Consider the following 18871-nt stretch of genomic DNA (forward strand, 5'->3'; position numbering starts at 1 on the left):
ATAAGTGTCAAATTAAGTAGTGTCCCTAAATAATAGATTAATACAGTAGAAAGAAGATACCTAAACAACTTATCTAACATCTTAAGTAACATCTTAAGAACTGGGCTGCTGGATAAAAGTGACCAGATGAAGATTAGCCATTACCCTCATGATCTTTAAAGTGTATGATAGTCCACTTCATACCTCTCAGATTGGCTAAAATGACAGGAAAGATAATGATAAATATTGGAGAGGATATGGGAAAACTGGAACACTAATAGATTGTTGGTGGAGTTGTGAACTGATTCAACATTCTGGAGAGCAATTTGGAACTATGACCAAGGACTACAAAACTGTGCATGTTATTTGATCCAACAATATCTCTACTGGATCTTTATCCTAAAGAGATCATAAAAAAGGAAAAGGATCTATGTGTGCAAAAATGTTTGTACCTGCCCTTTTTTGTAGTGGCAAGGAGCTGGAAACTGAATGGATGACCTTCAGTTGGGGAATGGCTGAATAAGTTATGGTATATGAATCTTATGGAATATTACTGCTCTATAGGAAAATATATGCAGGCTGATTTCAGAAAGTCCTGGATAGACTTACATGAACTGATGCTAAGTGAATGCAAGAGAACATTGTATACAGCAACAAGATTATGTAAGGATCAACTGTGATGGACTTAACTATTTTCAACAGTGGAATGATTCAGGCCAATTTCAATAGCCTTTTGAGGGAGAAAGCATCTGCATCCACAGAGAGAATTATGGGGACTTCATGTGCATCACAATATAGTTTTTTCACCTTTTTTTGTTGTTGTTATAATTTGCTTGCTTGCTTTTTTCTTCTTCATTTTCCTCCCTTTTGATCTGATTTTTTTTTGTGCAGCAGGATAAATGTGTAATTATATGTAGAAGAATTGCATATGCTTAACCTATATTGGATTACTTGTTTTGGGGGAGTGCGGGAGGAAGGGAGAAAAATTTGGAACACAAAGTTTTGCAAGGGTGTATGTTGAAAACTATCTTTGCATGTATTTTGAAAAATAAAAAGTCATTATTATAAAATGAAAAAAATAAAAAATAAAGTACATGACAGTCAGCTGGGAAGTCAGTTATTCCCTCTCCTTCAACCCCAGCTCTCATCAATAATAATCTCATAATAAAGGCACATGGCAATTCCTAGTAGAGCAGAAGCAAAATAATTGATTAGAGGACTTTGAGAGAAAGACTAAGACTGAGAAAGAATAAGGACTTGGCTTTAGTTTCAGGATGACCTTGAAACTGAAGGGGGATGAAATTATGGCCAAATCCTTGTACTTTCTGGAAGGGGCATTTGAAGTTTCTTAGGTCAAGTTTTCAGCTGAATCTGAAGTTGGAGGTGTTAGAGACTATGTACAAGCATAAGAATCATGCATCTAGCACTAGATCAGTATGGGTAAGAGGTGGAAGTAGGGCTGGTGGAATGATTAGCAGAAGAGGGACATGATCAACAAACATGGAGGAGAGGAAACTTGTCTTGTAAGAGTTGTGGGGAGTGTTACCTATGCTCTCTCCTTATTAACTCTGTAGTCATCCAACCTTGCCACAGCTTTAAAACAGTCATAGAATCATCATTTTAGAAAAGAGTAAAACTTCGTTCATAGAGAGTGGTGCTGATTGTTCCCTACATCTGTAGTGCTTTGTTAAAAATAAAATGAATTCTTTGACACATGCATTTTTATTTGTTTGACTTTGTGCATCTCAGGATTATGGGGAAGTTGATTTGTAGTACTTGTCTTACCTTTCCATAAGAGCCCTTCCAGCTTTAAATTTATATTTCTATGATCCTAAATTCCTTTGAATTGAATTGGCTAGTTGGTGTCCTTGAGCTGACTATCAAAAGATAAACACATCAGTGGGGGCTCATGAACTATAATTTTAAGAGTGAATATTCAAAGAATCCTTTGAACTTAGTTATTATACCCTGAGGAACTCAACATATGAATGCTAATTAGATGAGGAACTCAAAGGGGAATTATATTAATTTTCATTTTAAAATCTTGTGCTCCTATATCTTTATTGGAAATTTAGGAATATATATTAACTTCGTAAGTTAAGATAGTATCTTAACTTGAGATGGTCTGAAAAGAAGGAAACTGTCTTCCTAAAATACTACTCAAAAGGAAATGTGGGCCCTGTGAGAGAAATAAGCATATATGAAATACTTGGGAGTTCCATGGAGTATGGACATTCAACAAACTGAAGGTGTTATTTGGACTTAGCTCTAAAATATGACAATACAAAAATTCAGTCTCTAAAATTTGTACCAGCATGAATTAATTTCTTTATTTCTTTATATCTTTTCTCCATAATACTGAGAGTTTTGATAACCATAGCGGATATATTGACAATATATTACTCCAAAGATTCAGTTGGAAAACCTCAGCATATCATTTCTTTGGTGTTGGGGTGAGAGGGAAAAAAGCAGAATATGCATTTAATAATTGATTTTTTTCTTGAAATGTGGAAGAAGTTTTTTTTTTGGTTTAGTAAAAGAGTTCAAAAGGGAAACTCTTCAGAATGACAATCAATAGTTCCTTTTTCTAAAGGTTTATCCACCATAGAAAAAAATACTGGGCTTAAAATTCTCATGTTGTTTCCCTAGTGGAATCCTTTTTAGAAATATACGTTCTGTTTTTAAAAATATATGTATGTGAATACACAAACACAGGATTCAGGTATCGATGCAGAGTAAAGGTATTATTGTTTGTATTTATTAAAATTTATATTCTATCATCATTTTCTTCTTAGATGTATTAACTAGTATGGATTTTATTTAAAGATTTATTTCAAATTGGCATGATAGTTTCATTGTTAGTATTTGTTGAAAATTTTAGAATAATAAAAATAAAACTAAAGAAAATCCTTTTAAAGATCAGAAGATACTTGCATACACAATAAAATGGAATCCAAAAGAGTAGTCAATCTCAGAGAAAGCTATATCTAGAAATACTGGGACACATATTTAGTCTACAGAGTTGGCTGGGATGATCAAAGTTTTTCCTAAATCTCTGCTTGCTGGGAATGATTATAATTTACAGGTTTCATTCAATTTTCAATCTGAGAATTGATAGAGTTTAGGATATGCAGAATATTCAGCTGGCGTTAACTAGATACTTAATAGCATAGTAGAAAATAATCAATTTTCCATAATATTATTTTTACACTTAGTAAGAGTTGAAAAGAAAGGCCAAAATATTTAAAGGGAGAGTCTATGAAAAGGAAAATTGATATTTCCAGCTTGTTTTCTTGTACTATACACACACACACAAACACACACACACACACACACACACACACACACACACACACACTGTAGGAGTGGGAAATTAAGGTGATGATAAGTACAAGATAAAGAATATGGTGGGGAAGAACTATGGAACAAAAAGTAGAAAAACGAAGGAGTGAGTTAGAACATCCTCCCAAAGTAAGATTTGAAAGAGATTGAAAAATGTCATTTTAGTCACATTTTTATCCAATTTAAAAAACTAGAATTCATATTCCACTTCACATGCCTTTTATTTATACAAGTTCTCTATACTGTTACCCAGGGATATTTCACTATTTTTTCCTCTAAAAGAGATAAGAACATGGCATGTGAAACATAAAGAATTAAATAAAAATGCATGTTCCAACTTGTAAAAAAAAATTATTTTTAACAGAGCACTACAAACAGAGAGCAATCAGTGCCACAATCTATGAATTAATTTTTACTCTTCTCTAAGATGATGGGTTCTATAACTTTGTTTTAAAACTGCCAACAGAATTCTTAATAAATTAATGTCAATGAAATTAAGAAAATGTGATGTCTTTATCTTCTTCAGGCATGGAATCAGCTGCATTGAATTGTTTCCCTAGAAGAGGTTTTTTTCTCCATGGAAATTCAAACAGAAATAAAAGAGCAATTTTTACTTAATATTTCTACTAGATTCCTTCATTTAACTATTTCTTTATTATCTAAATAATAAATTTAGAGATAAATATTTTTAAAATATTTAAAGAAGAAAAAGTTTTTATTTTCTTCTCAATTGTTAAAGGCCTTAAGATTTGTAGACTTAATCAATCAGTTGAAAAGCATTTATTAAATACATTTATTACTGGCTTAAAAAATTATCATCATTTACTAATCATACTAGTTCTATACCAAGCACAGTGAGTCAAAGATGCTTTTCTATTCTCTAGAAATTTATGATAGAACTTCCACATGAATATGAATTAAAATTTAATAAAACATAATTAATTACATATTTAAAATATAAGAATTTATTAAACATTAACCTTTTTTACATACTTGAAATTGGGAAAAAGCCAAATTTTAAAGGAAGAGCTATGAGGTAAAAGCATATATAGAATTTGATTGAAAAATTTTCATATAAAAGATGGAATTTTAGAAAGTTTTAAAGAAGTGAATAGTGTGCCTCGTCGCTGTAGAGAAAGAATCACATTCCAAGCTTTAGAGAAAAGTTTGCAAAACTTTGAGCCAGAGCAGAAAAAATGTTCATGTGATTAGAGTGGTCAGAAGAGCAGGGGATATCAAAAAATAACAAATAAATTTCAGTGACTTCCATTATAGTTGGTGACTTTAATAACAATCATTTTGAAGAGCATGAACCTGATGAGCTATGTATGGTGTAGTATAAGGAAGAATTATATGTGAATATCCATAAGCAATTGTAGATATCAAATATTCTCTTTTCTTTTTGATAAATCTGTACTATTATGGATATGTTTTCTTCATTGATATAAATGAAAATTATCCATGCCTTTTTATCCTGTGTGATTCTTGCCCAGTTCTTTTCATTAATTTTGTGCAGATCTTGCTTCACTGGAGTTCTTTCCTTGGTTCTTTAAATACATTATGGATACTACTGTAAGGAATCATTCTCACTATATGGACTAAGCCATCTCCTTTCTCAGTAATATATGTCCTCACAAAATTTTTCAAATATAAGTCATCCTTGGTGAGGTGATTGAAGATTATTTGAATCTACCATGTATCTCTCTACTGTCCTGAAGTTTGCTTGTGATTTTGCTTTTTTTTTTTTCTTTCTTATATTGTAGTTTTCTGTGATTCACAGTTTGGGTGTTAAAGAGTGGCAGTGAATTAGCTTCTTTTCTAATAGTGAGCCTAGGGTCCTTGAAAATACATTAGTACTTTAGCTCTTTTTTTTTTAGGTAACTAAGAATTGGAAATTCAGATGTCTCTCAATTAGGGAATAGCTGAAACAAGTTATGGTGTATGGTTGTAGTATATACTGTTATACTAATATATACTATTGTGCTATAAGAAATGAAGAACAGAATAATTTCAGGGGAAAAAACCTGGAAAGACTTACATGAACTAATTCAGAATGAAGTGAGCAGAAGAAACAGGAGAACATATCCACAATATATAGTAACATTCTGTGATGATCAGCTGTGAAAGACTTAGCTATTCTCAGATATACAATGACCCAAGACAATCTCAAAGGATGTATGAAGAAAAATACTAGCTACCTCCAGAGAAAGAACTGACAGAGTATAAATACAGCTGAAAACATATTCTCTCTCTCTCTCTCTCTCTCTCTCTCTCTCTCTCTCTCTCTCTCTCTCTCTCTCTCTCTCTCTCTCTCTCTCTCTCTCTTCTCTCTCTCTGTCTCTTTTTCACACACACACACACACACATACACACACACACACACACACACACACACACACACACACACAAACTTCTCTTTCTTCTTTCTTCCCTTCCTCCCTCCCTCTGTCCCTTTCTTTCCCTCTCTCTTACTTCCTTCTCTCCCTTCTCTCTCTCTGTCTCTTTCTCTCTGTTTCTGTCTCTGTCTGTCTCTGTCTCTGTGTGTGTGTGTGTGTGTGTCTGACAGAGTTTCCTTCTGAAGTTTCCTTCCACAAAATGACCAATAGGGAAATATGTTTAACATAATTCTACATGTATAATTTATATCAGATTGCTTCCTGCCTCAGGGACGGGGCAGAAGAAAGAGGTAGATAATTTGGAACTTAATTTTTTTTTTAAATGAATGTTAAAAACTTTTTTGCATATAATTGGGGAAAATGAAATATTGTTTAAAAAGAAAATACTCTGCTATTATGAATATAAAAAGACATTTTCAAAGAAGAAGTTAAACCTATCAATAATTACATTTATTGAAAAGTCTCTTAAATACTATTGATTACATGGAAATGAAAACAACCCTGGGGAACCACTTCACACCTATTAGTTGAATACCGTGGAAGAAAAGAAAAATAATAATTCTGAAAGGATTTGGGAAAATTGAGATACTAATGCACTGTTGGAGTTGTAAACTGGTCCAACTGTTCTGGAGAACAATTTGGAACTATATTCAAGGAGCTACAAAATTGTCTATATCCTTTGGCCCAGCAATATCCACTATTAGGACTGTCACCCAAAGAGATCAAAGAAAAGGGAAAAGGATCTATATGTACAAAAATATTTATATTTTTTGTGATGGCAAAAAATTGGGATATTCATCAATTGGAATTACTGAATAGGTTGTGGTATATGATTTTTGCCTTAATATTATTATGCTTTAAGAAAAGACAAGCACAATGGTATCAGAAATACAGACAAACTTATTAGTTATCAATTATATGAACTGATGCAAAATGTAGTGAACAGAATTAGGAGAATATTGTACACATTAACATCAATAATGTAATGATAAATAACTGTGAAAGACTTAGTTACTCTGATCAAGACAATGATCAAGACAATTTGAAAGGACTCATGTGAAAAATATTATATACCTCCAGAGATAAAACTAATTCACTCTGAGACAGATTGAAGCACACTTTTTCATATTTCTTTATGTTCCTTGCCTTTTTTATGATATGGCCAATATGGCAATATGGTTTGTATGATTTCACATCTATAACTAATATAACATAGCTTGCCTTCTCATTGAGAAGGGATATGAGTGGGGAAGAAAATTTGGAACTCAAAAAATAATTTAAATGAATGCTAAAAATAAATAAAGAAAATACTTTTCTTGTTTCCTCAAGTGACCTAGTTACTTCTGAATCTGAGCCTTCTACTCAATTCTTGACCTAGTCATTTTTCATCAGTATCAATATTATATATATCAGAGTTCTGTTTATCTGGGAATAACTGATACTAGAGGGAAAAGTCCCTTTTTAGGAATCTACTATAATCGGAACTAACATTTATATTAAATTATATAATAGCATAATACAATATTCTTCATTTTGTACTTGCCTTTCAAAGCATTAATGACAAAAAGGGTCAATGATGAAAAAAAATCTTTAAAAGCTTCACAATTTTCCCAAAGTCCATTCTTTTTCCTTTGATTTTTAAATCATTCTCTTTATTAGCAACTACCAATAATCAGCAAAAGGATGATTCTGATCAACAAATACAAAAATGTGGATGGTTAAGGATGGGTGATAATGTTAGTAGGGGATGAGGGATGATTGGGTGGAGACAGATTTTATAAATGATCAACTCATTAGTGAATATTTTATGTTGTGAAGATTTTTGGTTCCATGTAATTTAGTGATGCAGTTGATAAAGAAAAGATGGGGAAGATCTAGATTCAATGCCCACCTTTGACACTTACTGGCCATGTGATCCTGGCAGGTCACTTAACCACTAAGGGCTCTGGGCCATTGATACAGACTAGAAGTTGCAGAGACATTCTGGTCTGTTCTGATAGAGGGAGCTGCCTCTCTGGAAATTCATAAAATCATAGAATTTGAGAGTTGGAAGATACTTACTTCAATGCCTATCTAGTCCAACCCTTATACAAAAGTGATTCTCACTCAAACAAGTGATTATCCAGCCTCTACTTGAAGACCTACAAGTAGAGGGGACTTATCATCTTTCAAGGTAGCCCATTATACTTTTGTATACTTTTGTCTGAATTATAAAGAAGTTTTTCCTGACATTAAGACTAGTGCCTCTTTGCAACTTCCACCCATCCTTCCTGGTTCCTATCTCTAAGTCAAATAGAACTAATCTCCCCTCTTTACCTTAAGAGACTAGCCTTTCCCCTTACTTATTCCTTGAATCTTTTCTTCTGAGTTAAATTTGCTCAGTTCCTTCAGATGATCTTCATATGACAGGGATCTACAAAATTACCTTTTCTCTTGTAAGACAAACCAAGATTGCATTGAGCAACTAAGTGGTTCAGTGGATAGAGCACCAGTGCTGAAGTCTACAAGACCTGAGTCAAACCTGACTTTAGACACTAACTATTCAATTCACTTAACCCTGTTTGCTTCAGTTCCTCATCTATAAAATGAGCTGAAGGACAAAATGGAAAATCACTCTAGTGTCTTTACATAGAGAAGCTCAAATAGGTCACAAAGAGGCAGACATAACTGAAATGACTGAATAACTATTTGCTAGTTAAACAATCTTAGAAAAAAGGAAGGAAAGAAAGAAGGGAAGAAGCAAGGGAAGGAGAGAGGAAGAAAAGAGGAAAGGAAGAATTTAATATGACCTGACATGTTTTTGATAAAACTTTATTGATTCTTTGTAAATATTATATTTTTTATTGATGTTTAGCAATATCTCTTTAATGATCCAGTCTAGAATTTTCCTAGGAAATCAAATGAAGCTCACTGACCTGTAGTTTTCAGTCTCTTGCTTCTTTTTTGAAATGGGAAATATATATTTATATATATCCTCTCTCTTTTAAATATGTATCTCTTTGGGGAGGATGCAGAGAAGATGGTGGACTCTCCAGATTTCCTCCACAAATAAAACAAATTTAAACTCAAAGTGAACATAGACTGGTGAAAAATAAAAATAAAAAACTTGGGGCAGAAGCTGGATTCTCTTTATACACACTAGAAAATCTGAAGAAAGACCCCAGGCTGGGGATTAATCTGTGAGAAGTGCAAACATTCCTGGCTAACTCCGGAGAAACATTGAATGAGGATCCCTCTGGTTTGTGAGGTGTGGTTGGAGCCTCACCTGGAACCACAGAGACTTTCACCTCCTGATTGTTTGTCCAGTTCATGCCTAAGTTCTAGAACACAAGTGAACATTGGATGATTGGTAACACCAGGCCCACTTATGCTGTAGAAAACAAACCCCTGGGTGAGAATGAACCAGTACTTAGGAAGTGAAGAAATAGTGAGGCAGGGACTCTGCTGATGGTGAGCTCTTGTAGGAAGATGGAACTCTTCTTTTGAGGTTCTTGTTCAGAGAGGAGAAGAGAAACTTGAGGCATCATCCTCCCACCTCACAATTAGAGATGCTTACAGTACTACCTCTTTTTTTTTTAATAGAACTAATGAAGAAGAAAGAATCCCACCATTGAAACATATTATGGGAACAGTAAAAACCAAGGTTCATTTTCAGAGAACACTTTAGTAAAAAAAAACATTTTCTATTCTAAATAGTAATGTAAAATGGCTCCCTGCCCAGAGAAAATTTATACAAGAATTTAAAAAATCAAATGAGAGACATTAAGGAAAAAAATAAATAAAACCATCTAAGAATAATAAAAAGATTATAAAAAAGTTAACCAATTAGAAAAAGAAATACAGTATCTCAAAGAGAAAAATAATTCTTTGAAAATTAGAATTGGGCAAGGGGAAGTCAGTGAAGCTATGAGAGACTCAAAAAAAAAGCAGATCATCAAGAACAAGAAAATAAAACAGAATGTGAAACATAAGAAAAATGACATATTTGGAGATCAAATTAAGAAGAGAAATTTAGGAATAATTGGACTGCCAGAAAACTGTGACCAAAAAAGAGAACCTTGACACAATAATACAGAAAATAATCTGAGAAAATTGTCCTGGAGTGACAGAACATGACAGGTAAGTAGAAATAGAAAAACTCCACTGATCACCACCTCAGAGATCTTTTGTGGAAAACACACAGGAATATTATTGCCAAATTTCAAAACCCCCAGATCAAAGAGAAAATTTTGCAAAAAACAAGGATAAAAAAATTCAAATATGCTGGAGCTACAATTAAAATTGTAAAGGACTTATCAGCAGCTACAATAAAAGACTGCAGGTCCTGGAATCATATTTACTGACAGTCAAAAAAACCAGGTCTGTGACCAAAAAGATCATATCCACCAAAATTATCTATAGTGGAAAAACATACAATCAACAAACTTGGGGATTTGGGGGACTTTCTATCATCATACTCGAACTTAACAGAAAATTTAATATATCAGAGTCAATATCAAAGATCAATTTTAATGAATTCAACATGGACAAATTGTTTAATTTTTTACATGGGAAATGTATAATATATGATTGATTCATATCAACAACAGCGTAATTCAAAAGAAAGATTGAGACAGAGTTAAGGTAAAAAGTAGAAATCATATTATACAAATGAGGTGCAAAAGAAGAATAGACACAGAAGCATTTGAGGGAAGAAGAGGGCTCATAAAAACCTATTCACATCAGGAATGGGTTTAATAGACAATACTATATATACCATATATATGGTATATGCTATATATATATATATGTGGTTTTATACACACACACACACACACACACACACACACACACATATATATATATATATATATATATATATATATATATATATATATATATATATATATATATATATATATTTCACCCTCCAAAATCTATAAAGAAATAAGGGAGAGAGATGAGTAGATGGGGAAGAAAAAGATTAGGGAAGAAGACAATGGAGTGATCCTTGGATGGGGGAAAATTAAGTGAGAACAAGGCAAATTAGGAGCAAATTTAAAGCAAGATTCATCAGGAATAGGAAAGGTATGTGTGTATGTCTGTGTATGTATATGTGTGGAGATTTGTGTGTGCATGTATATATCTACATATGTATACATAAATATATCTTTTTCTTAATTATAGCTTGCTTGAGGGTGGGGGGATGAAATGGGGGAAAAATAAAGTCAATAAAATGTGCAGCAGAGAACTAACAACAATTTACAAAAAAGTAAAGAAAAATGGATATTCATGAATATAATTTCTTCTACTAATATATAGTATTTCTTGATCTTGTAATTTGTTGTTATATATTTTGAATTCTTCCTGATGTTCTACTGGGCACATGACAAAGTTCTCTTTTGTTTTGTATTCCTTTTCTGTTTTTCCTTTTTTCCTACTCTGTTTTTTCAAATAAAATTAAATTTAAAAGAAAAAATATGTATCTCTTGGGGTAGATAGATGGTACAATGAATAGAGCATTGATATACTTAACACTTACTAGTTGTGTGATCCTGGGCAAATCATTTAACTCTAATTGCATTGCAAAAAATAAAAGAAAGAAAAAGAAAGAAAGAAAGGAAAGAAAGAAAGAAAGAAAGAAAGGAAAGAAAGAAAGAAAGAAAGAAAGAAAGAAAGAAAGAAAGAAAGAAAGAAAGAAAGAAAGAAAGAAAGAAAGAAAGAAAGAAAGAAAGAAAGAAAGAAAGAAAGAAAGAAAGAAAGAAAGAAAGAAAGAAAGAAAGAAAGAAAGAAAGAAAGAAAGAAAGAAAGAAAGAAAGAAAGAAAGAAAGAAAGAAAGAAAGAAAGAGAAAGAAAGAAAGAAAGAAAGAAAGAAAGAAAGAGAAAGAAAGAAAGAAGGAAAGAAAGAAAGAAGGAAAGAAAGAAAGAAAGAAAGAAAGAAAGAAAGAAAGAAAGAAAGAAAGAAAGAAAGAAAGAAAGAAAGAAAGAAAGAAGGAAAGAAGGAAAGAAAGAAAGAAGGAAAGAAAGAAAGAAAGAAAGAAAGAAAGAAAGAAAGAAAGAAAGAAAGAAAGAAAGAAAGAAAGAAAGAAAGAAAGAAAGAAAGAAAGAAAGAAAGAAAGAAAGAAAGAAAGAAAGAAAGAAAGAAAGAAAGAAAGAAAGAAAGAAAGAAAGAAATCTTATGATCTGTTCCAGACCTAAAACTATATTATAAAGCAGCAGTCATCAAAACCATTTGGCATTGGCTAAGAAATAGAGTAGTCAATTGTGAAGTTTGGGCTAATTCCTTGGAGGGCCTCAGGGTCAGCCAGAGTCAGGATAAATTGAAGTCCTTGGTCTTTAGGGGGAGAAGTGAAGGAGGCAGACAAAGGGCCATGAAGCTTGCCAAAGATGTATCCTGGATTCTCAAGTACAGAGAGCCACCAGCTTCTCTCCTCCTCCATCCTGCTGCAAAGTGACTCTGGCCTCTGTCCCTCTGCCCCCCAGTCCTTGCTTATGATTAACTTAACATCAAACATTCAGCAAGCACCCAACAATGTGAAGAGCCATTTATCCAAACATATGCTAATAGAGTTCAAGTACACCTTTTCAGAGTTTCAGCTCTCTACAATCAATCAATGAAATAGGTTAGATAAAGATGCAATAGTCAATAACTATAGTAACACAGTGTTTGATAAATCCAATTCTAGGACAAGAGCTCATTAGACGAAAATTGCTGGGAAAACTGGAAAATGGTGTGGCAGAAACTAGGCATTGATTAACATCTAACACTTTATGCTAAGATAAAGTTGAAATGGATTTAGACATAAAGGGCGATACTATGAGCAAATTAATAGAGCAAGCGATAATCTATCTTTCAGATACATGGGCAAGGGAAAGAATTGATAGCCAAAGAAAATATCATAAAATGCAAAATGGAGAATTTTGATTACATTAAATTAAAAAGGTTTTACACAAAACAAATGCATCCAAAATTAGAAAGGAAACAGAAAGCTGAGGAACAAGTTTTATAGCCAGTTTTTCAGATAAAGACCTCATTTTTAAATATAAAGAGAACCTGACTCAAATTTATAGGGATATGTTTATCCCCCACCTGATAAATAGTCAAAAGATATGGACATGAATTTCAGATGAAGGAATTTAAGCTATTTTTAGTCAAATCATTATTAATTAGAGAATTGCAAATTAAGACAACACTGAGGTACCACTTCACTCTTCTTAGATAGGCTAAGAAGACAATGAAAAATAAGGATAAATATTGGGAGGATGTGGAAAAACTGAGACACTCATGCATTTTTGGTGGAGTTATGAAATTATTCAACCATTCTGGAGAGCAATTTAAAACTATTTCCAATAGGCTATAAAACTGTACATACTCTTTCGTCCATCAGTGGCCCTAGTGGGTTTGTATCCCAAAGAGAAAATAAAAGAGATAAAAAAGACACACGCATGCAAAAATTTGTGTTTCAGCTCTTTTTACCAGTAGAAATTGAGTGGGTGTCCATTAATTGAGGATTGACTAAATAACTGATGGTATATGAATGTAATAAAATATTATTGTTCTATAAGAAATAATGAGCAGGCTGATTTCAGAAAAGCCTGGACTTTCATAAACTGATGCTGAGTAAAGTGAGTAGAACCAAAAGAACATTGTACACAGTAACAACAAAATTATGTGATGATCAACTGTGATAGATTTGGCTCTTCTCAGCAACACAGTGATTCAAGACAATTCCAATGGACTGGTGATGGAAAATCTCATCTTTATCCAGAGAGAGAACTATGGAGACTGAATCTGATGATTTCTCTTTCTTATGGGTTTTTCCCTTTTGGTTTGATTTTTCTTGTACAACATGACAAACATGGAAATATATTTAAATGGATTGCACATATTTAACTTATATCAGATTGCTGCTGTCTTGGGGAGGGAAGAGCTAAGGGAGAGAGAAAAATTTTCAATGTAAAGTCTTACAAAAGTGAATGTTGAAAACTCTTTTTACGTGTTACTTGGGAAAATGAAATACTGAAAAAAAAATAAAGTTACAGGTCTGATCCAAAACAGAACAAACTACCTCTTGCACAGTGACCATTAAAAGTCAAAATCAAACCATCATTCCTTCAGTGCTAACCCACATATGAATGGAAACAGGCACCAAAGTCCCCATGTGATTGACTAAAATCAGGAAGGATAACTTTCAGGAATGGCCTTCATTACAGATACAAACTATAGATATGTATATATATATATACACATATATGTACATATATGCATACGTGATAAATAGGAAATAATCAAGAAAGGAAAGGCATTGGGATTAGGAGGGGCTGAAAAAGCCTTATAAAAGATAAAATCTTAGTTGAGATTTGAAAGACACAGAAGGAAGACAGGAAGCAGAAGGAAAGGGGAGAGCATTCCAGAAGTGGGAGACAGAGAAAATACCCAGAACCAAAAGATGTAGTTTCTTGTTTATGGAACAGCCAGGAGTTCAGTGTCATTCAGTTGTAGAGTAGGTCATAATAAGATGGGGTAAGAAAATTGGAAGATGTTAGGTTATAAAGAGGTTTGGACCCTTTTATCTGATCCTAAGATAGGGAGCCACTAGAGCTTAGACAGGGTGGAATGATATAGGAAAATCACTTTGGTAACCAAATAGAGGAGAGATTGAAGTGGAAAGAAAGAGTTATAGAAGCTCATGAGGTCATTAAGCAAAATAGTTTGGAAGGATAAAAGAAGAGAGCCTAGGACAAAGCCCAAAGAATTTCTTTGGATGTCATTGTAGACCTGAGAATGGGAAAGGTAGTGAAGGGAATAAAGATTTTTTTAATCACCTACCATGTGCCAGGTATTGTGTTAATATATCTTAGTAATCACCTACTATGTATGGGATATTGTGTTAAGTTCCTTACAAATATTATCTCATTTGACTTGAACTGAGAAATATCTATCGAGCTCATTTATGTTCCTCCATGTTCTTGAATTCTCTCTCCTTGTCTCTGTCTTCCTGGCCTTCAAGGCTTCTTTCAAGTTCCAGCTAAATTACCATCTTTTGTAAGAAACCTTTCACAAAGCTCCTTAATGCTGGTTACTTTGCTCTACTGATTTTCTTCATTTTATCCTGTCTATAACTTGATTATAAATAGTTGCTTGCATGTTGTTTATTAAATTGTGAGTTTGTAGATTATAGATTTGTTTTTCTTTTGCCTTTGTATTGGTGTCTAAAATGCTTATTTACTGACTGCCTGCCTAACCTATCCATAATCAGTTATTAAAGGAAGCTGAGAGTGTTTCAGGGTATGTCCCTAACTTGTTTAAGCTGATGTCTCCAGAGACAAACATTCCTACTTATAATATCTCTCTTGTTGCTACTATCAGATAGAAGAATATTGGGCTAGATGGGCAATGGCTTTGCTTGAGTAGAATAGCTCTCATGCTCTTAATGCAAAATGTTTTATTCTATGTTCCTCTGGAAATCTCCCTTTTAAATTGCAGCTAAAGCTAGGCTGGGCAACGATGTCCCTAAAGAGAAAGTAACATAAGTACACATCTTAGTGCTATCTTACTATGTGCATAGGATAAATCTAATGCAGACTGAACTAATCTGAAGTTCAACACAGGCTTCACTCAAAGAGGGACATTTGAAAGTCAATGCAAGGTAGGGCTTGTGAGCCAGGCTTTTGTTTTGAAGAGCTAATTGCAGTAGTCAGTTCTTACATCTTTGAGTCTATAAAGCCCCCTTGGCTAGTCCTAGTGAAATTCCCATAATGTCATGTTACAATTCTGTGAATGCATTGCATGGATTTAGTCTGCCATAAAATTTTTATTTTTTCCTGAGAAATCAGAAATTTTTTTCTTTAGTTTGTTACTTCAGGAAAATATGTCACTAATACTAAAAGACTTAATAAGAATTCATTTAATTGTGTCTATTTGGATTAAAAGTCTCTTTCTACATAACACCAAACACCCAACATAAAAAATGAACATGGGTAAAAATCAATCATTGTTATGTTTCAACTATTTAAATGTTTGGCATTATGAAAACAAGAACTTGTGGCTCTTTCTCTCTTTTTTATAAACTTTTTATTCTAATAATTTTGATACTTTATAAACCATGGCCCCAATTAGTAAAAACAAACCAACAAATGAAAAATCCACAACTTTTGAGCACATGTCCCCATATATATATATTTACTTAATTATGAATTTTATTATATGCTACTGCACAAAAAATTACACACATTTTGGGAAAAATTAAAATTAACAAGGGTGAGATGAAGATAATGTAACATTTGACTCTAGAATCAGTAGGAAGTCACTGGAATTTGTTGACTAGAAGAGTAACGTGGTCAGACTTGTACTTCAGGTAAATCACTTTGGCAGGTAAGTCGAGAATTGATTAGGGAATCAGAATAACTGAGGCAAGAAGACCAATTAGGAGGCTATCTTAGCAGTTTCAGGTGAGAGTGCTTGAACTAGGTTGATGGTTGTGGAATAAAAAAAAAAAGAAAGATATAAGGAATGTGGAGAGAGAATCAAGATTTAGCAGATGACTATATGTGAGTGTGAAGGAAGGTGAAAAGTCAAAGATGTGAGCCTATGTGACAGTAAAAATTCTAGTGTCCTCCCCAAAAGTAATAGGGAAGTCTGGAAGAAGAGTAGATTTGGGAGAAAAACTAATATAATACAGCTTATAACCCATCTGTGCCTGTTCATTCTATGTGATTCACTTTTAATGATAGGTCTCCTTGTGCTTCAGACAAATCCCCAAATCGTTTATCAAGAGAAGAGTGAAAAACTGCCCACATTTCCACCCTCTAATGGTTGATCACATATCACTTGGGGTAGCATCACAGTTCCATGTGAGACCACTAGTGCAGACAATGTCCATAGGTAGCTCTCAGATTTATAAACTCAGTTTCCCATGGCCTCCTTCCCTCATTATCTGTCCTTGATACTTCATTGACTGTGTGCAAGGATGACTGACACGTATGGTTCTCCTTTACAATTAAGTCCAAAGAGGACTTCAGACTTGAATTTCAATTACCTGGTCTCTCCAAACATAATTAATCTACACATGATTTCCATTTGAGCTTTCATAACCTATATGTGTTATGGCATCCAGGAGTTTAACAAAACACTTAAATAGATAATAAAACTTTTCATTCATTTATTTATTGGGTACCAACTATATGCAAAACCCTGCAACAGATACTGAGAAGGACCCAAAAATGCATAAGGCAGCCTTTGTTCATAAGAAGCTTATAATCTTGTAAAGGATATAAGAAAAAAACACAAGTAAATGTGAAACAAAATAAATTTTCATAAATATTCCCATTCCTAAACTCCATATGCTATTCTGCCTAAACTTCTGTCTTACCTTTTCCTGCCTTCTTGCATACAGATAATTATGATAAGGTCATATTTCTACTGAAAAACCTATGTGGTCTCCCTGTTATCTACCAAATAAAATAAAAGTGATTTAGTTCAGTATTCAAGGTGTGTAACAATCTGACTCCAATGTTCATTTCCAGCATTATTTCACAGTACTCACTTATATGTACTCTATATCTTATTCAAAGTAGATTTCTTATCTTTCTTGGTTCATTTTGCTCTTTTCCAACTCCACCCATTTACAGGCTTCATTCTTCATGCTCTTTACTTCCTGCTTGATTCCCCTCATGTTCTATTAAGACTTAGCTCATGTGATAATTTCTCTTCCATAAAACTTTCCTTGATTTCCTCAAGAAATGATACTTCTACCTTAAAATTAGGAAATTTTTCTTTTTTGTGGAGGAAGATTTCAAACCTTTAATTTTATCATTGTAAGTTCCATTGCAGAACTCCTTCCACAGATGCAGATCGGCAAATACTATGAAATTTACAATGTTAGAGAGATGTGTGAAGGCACTGGGAGATTAAATAACTTGGACATGGTCACAAAGACAATATATTTTAGAGGCAAGACCTGAACCCAAGGAGTTCTTATCACAGATTTATTTTTCTACCCATTATGTCACACTTTTCCTGAATACTCTTAACATAATAATTATTTGTATGAATGTCTTATTCTCTCTACTACATTGTCAATTTCTTGACAATCAAAGTATCATTTTTAGTTTTCATATCCCCAGCATCTAGCATGGTGCCTTCTAGGTGGTAGGTGTTTCATAAATGTTTGTTGAATAAATAAATACATTAGAGAAAAGTGAAAACAAAACATTGTTGAAGTTAAAGGAGAAAAAGATCACCAGCTCTGATGCTTGAAGTGATAATATCCATGTAAATATTTCTTGTTTATATTTGTCAGCAGATTATTTTATATGTTCATCTGTCATGATATTGCCTGTCTCCAGAGGAAAGATACTTTTCCATTTAATTTGTTTTGTATTATAATAACATCTAACTACAAAATTCAGATTGGCTTGAAAATAGTGTCATTCTTTGTATTCACTGTCTCTTAACAGTAATTTATAAGCACACACACACACATACACACACTTGAAAATTTATTTTCACTATTCATGTCTTCATGGTCCTAGAAAGCTTTAAAGATATACTACAATATACTTGCACAGCAAAATTGTGTTCTGGCCTGTTTGAAATTTTGGCAGATCCTCAGGAATAGTTCAAATTACTGAGGCAGGATTTCTGCATGAAAATGAAGCAATACCAGCTTCAGTCAAGTCTGCACATTATCCCTCAAATCTGTGTGAAACCTTGAGACTATTGTAGTCCATCATAAGAAGAAAAATGGACTTGATGAATAGCATTTGAGGGCACAAAGCAGCAGAAGTTTCTCTGTTGCTTGTCTGTTAGACATTTTCTTGTAAAGAAATGTCTTTCAAATTGTTTAAGCAAGCTGGTCAAAGGTCATGTTCAAAAAAGGCATTGCTTTAGAACTATGATATTATGTTTTCTAGATAAATAATAGCTGCAATCTTATAAGATGTCATCATTTAATCTTAAATGGGTGGCCAATATTTACCATGATGAAAAACAGAAATATTCAAAAGAATGTGACTTTTTACTATTTTCTGTCTCTTATGAGTAAAACCTAAAAGAAAAATAATACGGATACTAGCCAACCCATCTTAATTTGAATCCAAATGGACAGCTGAAATTCAAAACAACTTGAGAAAAGTCTGTCATTGAACCTTAACTGGATGACTAACAGTTAGCC

At 33.2% G+C, this 18871-nt stretch overlaps 1 protein-coding gene across 3 annotated transcripts in view; it reads left to right on the plus strand.

Moving 5' to 3' along the window:
- The window catches only part of LOC141550964 (uncharacterized), a 272765-nt gene that overhangs the window by 173020 nt on the left and 80874 nt on the right, over positions 1-18871 (plus strand). The window contains exon 8 of one of the 3 annotated variants that reach the window (XM_074282124.1): positions 448-5631. The exons of 1 other annotated variant lie outside the window; for it this stretch is intronic. The gene's annotated coding sequence lies outside the window, so the exon portion shown is untranslated. Of the gene's footprint in view, positions 1-447; positions 5632-18871 lie in introns of those variants that run through there. One more of the 3 variants, XM_074282125.1, reaches the window with a different exon arrangement.

The sequence above is a fragment of the Sminthopsis crassicaudata genome, chromosome 1 (assembly GCF_048593235.1).
Source record: "Sminthopsis crassicaudata isolate SCR6 chromosome 1, ASM4859323v1, whole genome shotgun sequence".
Classification (NCBI taxonomy): domain Eukaryota; kingdom Metazoa; phylum Chordata; class Mammalia; order Dasyuromorphia; family Dasyuridae; genus Sminthopsis; species Sminthopsis crassicaudata.